This window comes from Notolepis coatsorum (assembly GCF_963971535.1).
Source record: "Notolepis coatsorum genome assembly, chromosome: 16".
In the NCBI taxonomy this organism is placed as follows: Eukaryota; Metazoa; Chordata; class Actinopteri; order Aulopiformes; family Paralepididae; genus Notolepis; species Notolepis coatsorum.
Genome location: NC_140180.1, coordinates 35,710,973 through 35,723,946, shown reverse-complemented (window position 1 = coordinate 35,723,946; position 12,974 = coordinate 35,710,973).

The following is a 12,974-nucleotide window of genomic DNA, read 5'->3' as shown; positions in this document are numbered from 1 at the left end:
GGAAATGTACAAGTTATATTAACTCTTTCAATGCCATGCCTGGTTTTCCGTTTTACCGCTTGAATGCCACCATCGGCGCCAATGTTAACGTTAATATCGCCTAATCTATGTTTTAAATTATGGCTATGTGTCTAATCTGCCCATCGCATTATCAAATACTATTTTCCAGTCAGTGCTGTGAAGGCAGATTCTTTTTTTATCGCGTCATTTCCGTTTTAGAGCAGTTAGAAAAAACCCCGTTTTGATATAAAAAACAGCTCATTCTGGAGCATTCTATGAAAATCGTCTTTTAGTGGAATATTCCACAACGTTGATATTCGTCGGCCTTTTTATGAATCGTTTTCAAATAAACGCTAGATGATCAATATTATACGTGCACGCACGCACATTACGGCCGCGCACTGATAATCGCCCCGTTGATTTCCTCTCGGACTTTTACAATGAAACCGAAAGAAGACATTTCACAAAACAGCTTATAACTTCATCAAACTTACTCCGATTATCCTACCACTGATAACACAGAGTCCTTACCTGACATCAGATGGTATCCAACTGGTATATTCCAATTCCTGATCACCATTCGAAAAAATCGATAAGTGTATGGATCCAACGCGACACAGTAGATCTCTATGATCCGCTGGGATCTGAGGCTCCAGAATGAACTGTGGTAACCCCGGCTGGATCAGTGAACTGGAAAATGTGGAGTACCGGATTTTTTTCCCCATTCATTTTCATTGAGTCCATTCCAAAATCACTTATGTCATCTGGGAGACGACAGGGGGCGCTTTTTTCCACAGTGATCGTCGGCGCCCCTCGGCTATACTCGGGTAGGCTCGGGTGATGCAATAATTTTTCAGATCGCAAAAAAAAAAAAAAAAAAAAAAATCCGAGAAATCTCGTGAGTGGCTAGCAACCACCTATAAAAAAACACGAGAAATCTCGTGAGTGGCACTGAAAGAGTTAACAACGTGAATATGTCTCTGAACTAAACAAGCTGGTGTTAACTAGCTAGCTAATGTGAACAGCTCCTTCATACCAGCGGCCATCAGGCTCCACTACAGTGGGCAGGGACTGCTGCCAGACATCCAACTACAACTACTAGGAACCTAAAAAAGAGAATAACACTACCTTATTCATACTGCACCTTATGTGAATACTGCATATTTCAGTTAGTTAGTTAGTTAGTTAGTTAGTTAATTATATTGATTTGTTATATTGTTTACACTGCTTGTTTTTACTACCTGTACCTCCCATCCTCCTCCTCCATATGCTGCTATGATGCCTGAATTTCCAAAAGGGGATCAATAAAGGAAAACTATTATCTTAAAGTTAATGGAGTCGCTAATTGAATGCTAACGAAACTTTGTCATAATATGAAGCATTGCATTACTTCATACAGGACACGGAAGTCACATGCCCTCAGCTCGGGCCACATAGACTCATTGGGTCAATCAAAGCGAAGCAGGCTATGCTTGGTCCTGGCTCCACAATGGTGGCACGAACGTCCCGCCACAGTCAGTACAGCCGAAACCTGCATGCTTTTCCGTCATCAAGTAAAAACACATTTCTTCAATCAATATCTGAAATGAAAACAATTAATAACATTTGCTATTATGCACTTTTCTACTAAGGAATCTACCTTGCCTATACTACTACCTACTATTCTATACTACTATGCACTCAAGACTGTAGCAAGACTGTAGCAAGTTCAACACTGTTTGATGAACAATTTTACTCACCAGCTGCCAGAGTTGTACCCTTCCTGTGTACTTGTTGTACTTGTAAGTCGCTTTGGATAAAAGCGTCAGCTAAATTACTAGATGTAAATGTGAATGTAAACATTAGTAATATAATGCTTTTCCAATGTTTTACCCTTTCTACCACTGCACAGAAATTGGGCATTTTCTTTTTCAAGTGGTTACCAATGATTACAGGTAGCCATTTTGTAAGAAAGAACTACACAAACATGTTGTGCAAAATCTATGTAATGTTTTCAGCCTAGTCTTGTTATAACTCTAGGCAGCAGCTTTCTGAATAAGCTGTAGCTGCCTACGATATTTTGGGGAAACCTGAAAAGACCCATTACAGAGTGGAGGTTATTGCATGACTACTAGTGAGGCAGTGCTTCACTAGTATACAGACAAAAAAAATATATATATATATATATATATATATTATTACATTTTCTTTTTTATTTGTATTATTATAAAAAAATATATATATTTATTTGTATTCGAAATGTTTTCCTCTGTGAAAAAAGCAATGCCAGTGAATTTTCTTTTTCTTCAAAAATTTCCAAGTGACAGCTCTCTGACCCTGATCCCATAACACATTGATGCTGGTCAGGCTGTCAGCTGTCAATCAGTCACTGCACATGTTTGCACTGGGCAGGGCTTAATAATCTAATAATCCAATCAAAATAGGGTATTCAATTATTAAAAACAAATTTAAAGGCGGTTAGTGTCAATAGCCATCTAATGTTCTAGATTTTTCTGTCATCATCTCACCACTGAGACTGACGGTGTGCAATTTGCCTTGAAAGATACTGACATCAAGAAAAGAAGATTAATTTGCCTAATATAATAATTCATATTTTAAGATCTTTATTCAATTGTTCATGAACTTATTGTGCATCGTTTGATGATATATATATATTTTTTTATCTCAGTTGAAGTAGTGTAGTTGACGTGAACGTGCCGTCTTGGACTCTGTAAGCTAACTTGTTGTAGCTAGCTACTAGCTTAGCAAGCTAGTAGCTTAGTAAGCTCTTGTCCGGTCTTTCTCAATTTTCTTTCCCAAAGTCATCGAAACGTTCGCCCAGAGGAAGAACTGCTGTGCTGCCTTCCTCTTCATGTGAGCAGCACACAGCTTTGGTGAGTGAGTGCTACTGCTTTCTGCGGTCATTTCGAGACTATCTTAGTTGGCAACTTGGTCCATATATGGGCATTATGCGAGTGCGTGACGCAAGGAATTCCCCTCTGCAGTCTGCAAGCATCCAGTTTACGGAGGAGACCAGACTTACGACGGAGGAGACTAGCGCTGCTCAAGCATGCAATTATGACTTTTGAAGAGAAAAGGATTATTATTGCAAGAGGACGTCCAACTCCCGAACTTGTTGTCGGACAGCGGCGTTTGACTCCACAGATGTACAAATAAGGTAGGAAGTGTGCATATTTTGAGCATTATTTTGTATATTTGTGTATTGTATTGTAAATAGCTGCTGCGATTTGTTGGCCCGCTGTGGCCGTTGTGTTTATTATGTGCACTGCGTGTGTGTGTGTGTGTGTGTGTGTGTGTGTGTGTGTGTATGTGTGTGTGTGTGTGTGTGTGTGTGTGTGTGTGTGTGTGTGTGTGTGTGTGTGTGTGTGTGTGTGTGTGTGTGTGTGTGTGTGTGTGTGTGTGTGTGTGTGTGCGTGTGTGTGTGTGTGTGTGTGTGCTGTAGTAATCAATGCTATTGGGTCTGTGCTAAGTGCAGAGGTTTTCTAGCATCAGATGGTGTTTGTAGGCCTGTTTGAAGTGTGAGATGGAGGTTATTGCTCTGATGTGGAATGGGATCTCGTTCCAGATTTTGCTGTTTGTGTGGAAGAATGATCTTAGTCCATAATTATTTGTGTAAGCCGGTACTGGAATGAGTGCATGTGGGATTGATGTGGTGATACTTCTTGACTTGTAGCTTATTGTGTCTTGGCAGTAAAGCTGTGAGTGTTGGGGAAGTGTTATTTCTGAGCATAAAATAGAACTTAGTGGCTAGATTTGTTGTGTAGTTCTGAAAGGTTGTATCAGGGAAGTGTGAGAGTGCAGTACAGTGGTGAGTCCAGGGTGGAAATGTACCATGCATTTTATAAGCTATTTTTGCATGAAATTGCAAACAAATTACATGTAGATGTGTTTGAAACAGTGAGTGTAACTGAGGGGTACAATTCCCTGACTGTATGGTTAGATATGATACTTACTACCACTACCTCTTGTACTTTAGACTCTGGCCACCCAGTACTAGGTATGAATATGTTGAACACTCCCACCTGATAAACGGATCCAACACAAATGTACCAAATCGAAAGTTTGAGTTTTAATACATAGCAAAAGGTATGTACAACGATCACTTAATTACATTTATGATTTGAAATAGTATGCACTTTTATGGCAAATGAGTATTCGTAGGTAGATCAATATCGAATGTCCAATCTCTGATTGCGCAGGAAGCAAATATACAACCTGGAATATTTAGGGAACAATAGCAATGATACTTGAATGATTATATAGCTGGATACACTAGGGGAAGGTTCCGACTGCTTGTAGGACAGCTGGAGGGGGGGGGGGGTTAGAGAGTCACTGGCTGGATCCCGTCTGGCCGAGGGTATCTTGGGAGAGTCCACAGTTGTGCGACACGGTGCCCAACGATCCGATCCACAGATGAATGCAGTTGGACCCTCTGTGGCCGGCGTCCTCCGGTCCACGACGGAGAGACGTGAGGCGACCTCACTGTGCAGAGCGCCGTCTCACCTGTCGTCCTCTCCGGGGGGGGGTATTTCCAACACACCGCAGTGTTGGCCTTTATCCATAGAATAATCAAAGTACTCAAAGCATAATCCAAGCCGGGGAAGGCTAGCCGTCGTCGGTAGAATAATCCAATATACAGGTCCACTCGCTCTTTGGCCTGGAGCTCCTCGGGTGCAGCTTCACGTGGGGTCAACCACCCTGGATAAGCGTCCAGCTGATGCCCGAAACGATGGGGGTGCTGATTACTATAGAACTCTTACCGCACGAGGCACTATATATGAATAGACTATTATTAGCTTAATAGAATACGTCCAACTCGACGATATAGTGCCAAATATGACTATTCAAATATTAATATACACGATGTCTCAATGCCGATACTGGGCCGAATTGGCCTTACTGCCCACACGTGGTTCGCGGGGAGGCTTTTGCGTCTGTCACTCTGTTGGAGGGTAAGGAACTGGACTAAAAGAAAGCTCTACTTTAATAGCGCAGTATATATACGCACTATGAACAAATAGTACCATTAGTGGTGCGGTAGACATATTCCTACGCGGAACTAGGACTTGTCCATACATGTTGAGCGGTACGATTGAACTTGGTCTGAGGGGTATGGCGACCTGGCACCAAGGTCTCGTCCAATGGTAGAATGGAGACTATTATGGGATGTTCAGTAGACTAGAAGGGATATTCAATGCATATTGTACAAGGAATATACAAGGAATATCACGGGATATACAAATATAATTAAATATATATATATAAATAAATATATATATTCGGTTTAATCTGATCCTTCAGAACAGCCGCCCCCTAATTGGTCCCAACCTAATTAGTTAAGCAGAGACAGATTAACCGCATTGTCTACCACTCAAGGGTTCGCTGTAAGGGTCAGTCAACTCACAAAGTCATAGGGTCATGGTCATCATCGATTGTGTCTGGGAGTCGGGGCAGTTCTATGAGCCTCGCCACAGGACGGGTGTAAATGCGCCCTTGGACGAGTACTTCAGCTGCTCGGACCTTGCCATCGGCACCGGTGATCACTTTGCTTACGCGGCCAGCCGGCCACATAGCTCTGGGTAGTGACTGGTCAATCATCATGACGACTGTTCCTTCCGTCAAATTGTCTCTCTCTTTTACCCACTTCTGGCGGGTCTGTAGAGACGGTAGGTAGTGCAGTAGGAAACTGCTCCAAAACTTGTCGGCTAATACTTGGCTGTACCTCCACATTCGTCGGCCGTTCGCTTCTTCAGGCCGGTACATTGTCTGGGGTAACGCGGGATCTAGCCGCCCCATCAGGAGGGTGTTGGGGGTGACTGGGTCGACATCTGCTACATCACTGGAGACGTAACCGAGGGGCTTTGAGTTCAATACTCCCTCAATCTCCGTGAGGACTGTCATTAGGACTTCTTCCGCCACAGTCTGGGCCCCAAGTACTGCGTACAGGGCTGTCTTTATAGAACGTACTTCTCGTTCCCAAGTTCCACCGAAGTGGGGTGCGTTTGGGGGGTTGAATTGGAAGTCAATCTGGGCTGGAGCGAGGTGGGTCTTAAGTTCTGGGCCCATAGCTTGGAAGCTCTCCCTCAGCTCTCTTTCTCCGCCTTTGAAGTTTGTCCCGTGATCGGACAATAATGTAGACGGTTTTCCTTTCCGTGATGTGAATCTTCGGAAGGCCATAAGGAATGAGTCTGTGCTCATGGTCGGAAGGAGCTCGATATGTATCGCTCTGGTGGTCATGCATTTGAATACAATACCCCACCGCTTCTCGGTGCCTCTTCCTTTCTTTATGTGCAGCGGGCCAAAACAGTCCATGCCTGTTGAGTGGAATGGCTTGTCGCCGAGTCGGAGGCGACATGGAGGTAGGTCAGCCATCCGTGGTATGCTGGGCTGCGCGCGCCACTTTCGGCAGTCTAGACAGGTTCGCTGGAAGCGTCGCACCGCCTCTCTTCCTTGAAGTATCCAGTAACGACGTCTGATCTCCGCGAAGACTCTCTCTGCTCCTGCGTGGTGTACATCCTCGTCGTATTTCTTTATAATCAGCTCTGTGACCTTGTGTCGGCTGTTCAATACGATCGGGTACTTAATGTCATCCGTTAAATTGGGGGCTCTCCGCAGGCGACCACCCACTCTGATGAGGGTATGTGTGTCACTCTCGGGGGCCAGATGAATCAATCTGCTGTCTGATGGGACGGGCTTTCCTCCCTGTAGACAGTCTAGTTCATCGGGGAACGAGTCTCTCTGGGCTCGTTGCAGTAGAAGCAGTTCTGCTTCCTCGTAGTCAGCTGCTGACATATCAGCGGGGGACTGAATCTCTGGGTGGTCCCGCAGGAATGTCCGTTGCTGCGCACTCTCTATGGTAATGCAATCGTCTATGTTGGGGTCTGCGGAGACAACAGTGCTCAATCCACAGAACATAGGTTTCTTATTCTCAGCCTCCTCGTCACTTGCTTCCCTCGGGGTGGGCGTGGGCCAATCTCCTTCCGGGAGCTTGAGGAATGCTGGTCCGTCACTGTAGATGTTACGACGGGTTAAGTCATCTAGGGACATTCCCCGGGTGATGACGTCAGCTGGGTTGTGTTTTGTATCAACATAGCGCCAGTTTGTTTCTCCGGTTAACTCTCCGGTTAACTCTTGAATCTCAGTGACTCTGACTCCCACGAAGACTTTGTATTTGCATGAATCCGATTTGATCCAGGCGAGTACTGTCGTGGAATCTGACCACAGGATTGTTCTATGCACCGGAATGGTGAGCTCACGTTGGATGAGCGTGGCTAGATGCGCTCCTGCGAGGGCTGCGCAGAGCTCTAGACGTGGGATAGACTGTTGCTTGCGTGGGGCTATTCTCGAGCGGGCGAGGATGAATGCTGTGTAGATCTCTCCCCCCTCTTCTTGGGCCCGCAAGTAGGCTACTGATCCGTAGGCGACCTCGGAGGCGTCACTGAAGACGTGTAAATCCAGTTTACATGTCTCTGGCCTCACCGTGGGTGGGAAGTAGCTTCGGCGTATATTAACGCCTGGGAGTGAGTGGAGTTCCATCTCCCACTCTCTCCAGGTGGATGCAAGATGTGCGGGAATGGGGTCGTCCCAGCCGTGGTCCTTGTCCCACAATGCTCGTACAATCATCTTTGCCCTGGTGGTGTACGGTAGTATACATCCTAACGGGTCATATTGTCGGGCGAGTGTTCTGTACACACTCCGTCTGGTGGTCGGTATTGCCGTCGACCTTCCCTGCTCCGTGGTCAGGGGTTTGTGTCTATAGTGGAGCGAATCTGTTTTGAAGCGCCACACTAGTCCTATGGTCATCTCTTGGGCTTCTCCTGGGATTGTGGCCATCCAGGTCTCGCTGCTCGCTGCCTTGTCCGTGGAGGAGAGGCTGCGCAGTACGTGCGGATCGCTGCTGGCCCACTGCCTGAGATCAAAGCCGCCTTTGATCAGAGAGGCGCGGAGTTTAAGTAGGAGAGCCTCGGCTTCTTCCTGGGTCGAAACGCTTTGTAGACAGTTATCTACGTAGAAGCTGTTTTTCACACTGTGTCGGACCTCTTCGTCCGCTGCTGGGTCCTCTGCGACATGTCTCTGTAGTGCAAATGTAGCACAGCATGGGCTGCATGTAGTTCCGAAAGGGAGGACTTCCCATTGGTAGATGGCTGGGTGCTCATCTCCTGGCCTCTCTCTCCATAGGAACCGCAACAGGGACTTGTCCTCCTCTACTAATCTCACCTGCAGGAACATCCCTTTGATATCCCCGCTGATAGCCACCTTGTCCTGGCGGAAGCGGAGTAGTACGCCTAGTAGGGAGGGGCCGAGTGTAGGACCGGGCAATAGCTCTTTATTCTGATTTTGGGATCCGATCTGATAGCTGCAGTTAAACACGATGCGGTCTTTGCCGTTGTGATGAACCTTGTGGTGGGGCACGTACCACGATTCAGTCGTCTGGTCGGCCTCTTTAATGTCAATCTTTGTGACGTGTCCCGCTGTGATGAGCTTCTCAATCTCAGCGCGGTATACACTTTCTTGGGCGGGGTCCTTGGCTAAGCGCCGCTCTGTGTTTAGTAGGTACCGCTCTGTGGCGTCTTTCTTTGCGTGAAAGGTAGGCATCCCTTCCCGCCGCAGGAGTGGCGTGGCGTATCTCAACACGCCGCTGACTGGGACTCTCTTTGTTCCCGTCTCGAGGAGGTTAATGGCGTAGATGTCGTCTTTAGAGCGAATGTCTTTCTTTTCGTTCTTAAAGGGCATTTGTTCTAAGGTCCATAGCCTCTCTACATGCTGCAGGAGTGCGGTGTCTCCCTCTGTGACTCGGGAGTGGAGACAGCTAGTGGCTGTGGTTCGGTTGAGAGATTTGGCGAGTGGGCCTTGGAGAGTCCATCCTAGGCGGGTCTCGACTGCTGCAGGACAGCCTCTGGGTCCGGTATGAACCCGGTCTATCGGGACAATGAGGTCTGCATGGTCGGAGCCTATCAACAGTGTCGGGGTAGCACCGTCTATGAGTGGGATCGGTAGCTTGCGTAGATGTACATATTTCTCCATCAGCTTGGCTACGGGGTATGTGTACCGCGACAGTCCTATTTCTTGGCTGGTGAAAGCGTCTGTAATCCTGTACCGTCGCTCGGGCTGGCCGCTTGCTGCGATAGAGAATGAGACATTCTCGCCCTTTATCGTTTTCAAATCTCTTCTGGCTCCGCTGCTGCTGGCGGGGTCGATGTACATGACGCTTGCTTTGCTGCTTGATGGTGCGGGTGGAGGCGTCTGTTACTGTCGTGGAGTATGTCCAGATGGGCTCCATTGCACCGACTGCACTTTTTCTTTAAGCGGCATTCGGCTGCCATGTGTGATCGCGCACAGCGAAAACAGCGTCTGTTGGACTTTATCCATTGACTCGCTTCCTCCGCATTCATCTTGGGGAATGAGTCACATTGTGACAGCCAGTGTTCTTTCTCACAGTAGGGGCACACTATCTTCCACTTCTCCTTTCTTGAGGGGGTACTGTGGCTCCTACTGCTTGGCACTGACTCCGATTGGTGCATGACAGTCACCGATCTTCTTCCATCATTTAGTCTCCTGGTTCCTTCTCTGGAGCCAGGGGTGCTCCGTCCGAATGTATCTAGCCGTAAGCTGCTGACTTCTCTCGCCAGGAAGTCGGCTAGATCGAGGAGGTTCGGTTCGGGGCCATTAGGGTCTCGGTGGTCTCTCTGCCGCCTAAAGCGCTCCTGTCGGGCGGGCGGTAGCTTCTCCAAGATCCTCTCTACATTTGAGTTGGCGTATAGTTCATGCCTACCCTTTTCCCTCTGCGCTCCCAGCATCCCTACCAGGGACTGCACTCTGATGGACAGGTCGTCCAGTGCTCGATTGTCTGTTGCTGGGGGTAGGCGGTCGATGTGCCTGATCTCCTGGATCACGTAATCCCATATACGTCCATATCGCTGGTCCAACGCTACCAGCGCTGCGGTAGCTGCTATGTTGTGCGCGCGAGGTACCTTTAAATGCTTCAGTAGTATCGCGTATTTATGGCGTTCATCAATGACATCCACCAACATTGTCTCCAGACACATGCGGAGCTCCGTATACTGGGCCCGTTTCTCCTGGGTGAAGTCTGGTACCATAGGTGTGCCAATGTATGACGCGGATTGTTGATACATCGGCGAGCGTTGGGGGAGAGGCCTCCTAGGCGAGTCTCCTCCTGCTCCGTGGCGTGGGCTGGTACCGGCTGTGTACCATGGCCCGCTGGTCCAGGTGCTGTTCCTCGGTGCGGGTCGTGCGTCGTGCTCACCCGTGAATAGCGTCGGGGGTCTGTAGCGCAGATCCGCGTGGGTATAGCCTGGGCTGTACTGGACCTCCTGGTCCGGTAGAGTACTGTGCTGTCGTCGGGCGTGGTTCTCCTCCTCTTCCTCTTCGTCTTCCGTTAGGTCATCCAGGGCTTGTAGTCTCTGATTTAGCCTCTCCGCAGTGTATGCTGCTCCTTCCCGGTGGCTGGGTCTCGCTTGGACCGGTTGGGGAAGGGGGTCTGCGGGGGGTATAAACCTTGTCTGTTGGTCAAGTTCAGGGTCGCTTACTCGGCTAGGGGATGCCGCCCTGGAGTGATGTCTAGACGAGTTCCTGGAGCCTCTGGTGGAGGGAGGGGGTGTTGTCCTTCTGATCAGCTGTTCTATTAGTTGCGCTTGTGCTCTGTCGCGCTCGGCTTCGCGCTTGGTGAGATCCGATTCTCTCTGGGCACCGGTGGCGGCGCGCTGGGCGTCGGCCCGGTCTCTTGCCATATTCTCTTCCATCTGAATGCGTCTTATTTCCAGGCGTATGTGCTCTTCTTCGCTCCGTTGCTGTATCTGCAATCGATCGCGTTCACCCTGGAGTCTATCGCGTTCAGTAGAGGCTTTCAGGCTGACGAGGAATGCCTGCTGTAGTGTCCTCTCTGCCTTGCTGGGAGAAGACGGTTGTATAGGGGAGCCGTCCCTTGGGGTACTCCGTGCGGAGTCTTGGAGCTCTATCTCCACGGTGCTCTCCTCATCTTCTTCCGTGCCGAGTTCTCTCTCGGTAGTGTTGTCTTCCTCCCGGGACTCGTCGGGGACTACTTCTTCGGTATTGGCGGGGTGTAAAGTCATGTCTGGTTCCCCCTGGTCCCCACCGTGAGCTTGGTCAGTTACATTAGAACCCATAGGGGCCTCTATGGTCGGGGTAGCCTGGTCGTTAGGGTTAGACATAATTTTACTTTCTAGTTTTACCGCGTTTACTGTTGGTAGAAGACTAGGTTGTTGACTGACAGCGTAAGCCTCTAGGTACTGAGGGAGCTGTCGTTTGCGCCGCGGGCGTTGTTGGTTAGGAGGATCGTTTCGTGGAGTGTTCATCATAGGCCATTTTAATATTAATAACACTATATTAATATTACACTGATTACCATCCGGCTCGAAGGACCAATTGTAACTGAGGGGTACAATTCCCTGACTGTATGGTTAGATATGATACTTACTACCACTACCTCTTGTACTTTAGACTCTGGCCACCCAGTACTAGGTATGAATATGTTGAACACTCCCACCTGATAAACGGATCCAACACAAATGTACCAAATCGAAAGTTTGAGTTTTAATACATAGCAAAAGGTATGTACAACGATCACTTAATTACATTTATGATTTGAAATAGTATGCACTTTTATGGCAAATGAGTATTCGTAGGTAGATCAATATCGAATGTCCAATCTCTGATTGCGCAGGAAGCAAATATACAACCTGGAATATTTAGGGAACAATAGCAATGATACTTGAATGATTATATAGCTGGATACACTAGGGGAAGGTTCCGACTGCTTGTAGGACAGCTGGAGGGGGGGGGGGGTTAGAGAGTCACTGGCTGGATCCCGTCTGGCCGAGGGTATCTTGGGAGAGTCCACAGTTGTGCGACACGGTGCCCAACGATCCTCGATCCACAGATGAATGCAGTTGGACCCTCTGTGGCCGGCGTCCTCCGGTCCACAACGGAGAGACGTGAGGCGACCTCACTGTGCAGAGCGCCGTCTCACCTGTCGTCCTCTCCGGGGGGGGTATTTCCAACACACCGCAGTGTTGGCCTTTATCCATAGAATAATCAAAGTACTCAAAGCATAATCCAAGCCGGGGAAGGCTAGCCGTCGTCGGTAGAATAATCCAATATACAGGTCCACTCGCTCTTTGGCCTGGAGCTCCTCGGGTGCAGCTTCACGTGGGGTCAACCACCCTGGATAAGCGTCCAGCTGATGCCCGAAACGATGGGGGTGCTGATTACTATAGAACTCTTACCGCACGAGGCACTATATATGAATAGACTATTATTAGCTTAATAGAATACGTCCAACTCGATGATATAGTGCCAAATATGACTATTCAAATATTAATATACACGATGTCTCAATGCCGATACTGGGCCGAATTGGCCTTACTGCCCACACGTGGTTCGCGGGGAGGCTTTTGCGTCTGTCACTCTGTTGGAGGGTAAGGAACTGGACTAAAAGAAAGCTCTACTTTAATAGCGCAGTATATATACGCACTATGAACAAATAGTACCATTAGTGGTGCGGTAGACATATTCCTACGCGGAACTAGGACTTGTCCATACATGTTGAGCCGTACGATTGAACTTGGTCTGAGGGGTATGGCGACCTGGCACCAAGGTCTCGTCCAATGGTAGAATGGAGACTATTATGGGATGTTCAGTAGACTAGAAGGGATATTCAATGCATATTGTACAAGGAATATACAAGGAATATCAGGGGATATACAAATATAATTAAATATATATATATAAATAAATATATATATTCGGTTTAATCTGATCATTCAGAACAGTGAGGATGAGAAATGGTATGATCTTGCTGTAAACAAATTTTGTATTTGCCTTCTTGACTAAGCTATTGTTGTGATGTGTGTAAGTGAGGTGTGTGTCAAGAGTTACTCCAAGGTATTTATTACTAGTGCCTGTTGTCTTTAACTGTAGTGTCTGTCTGCTGTCTT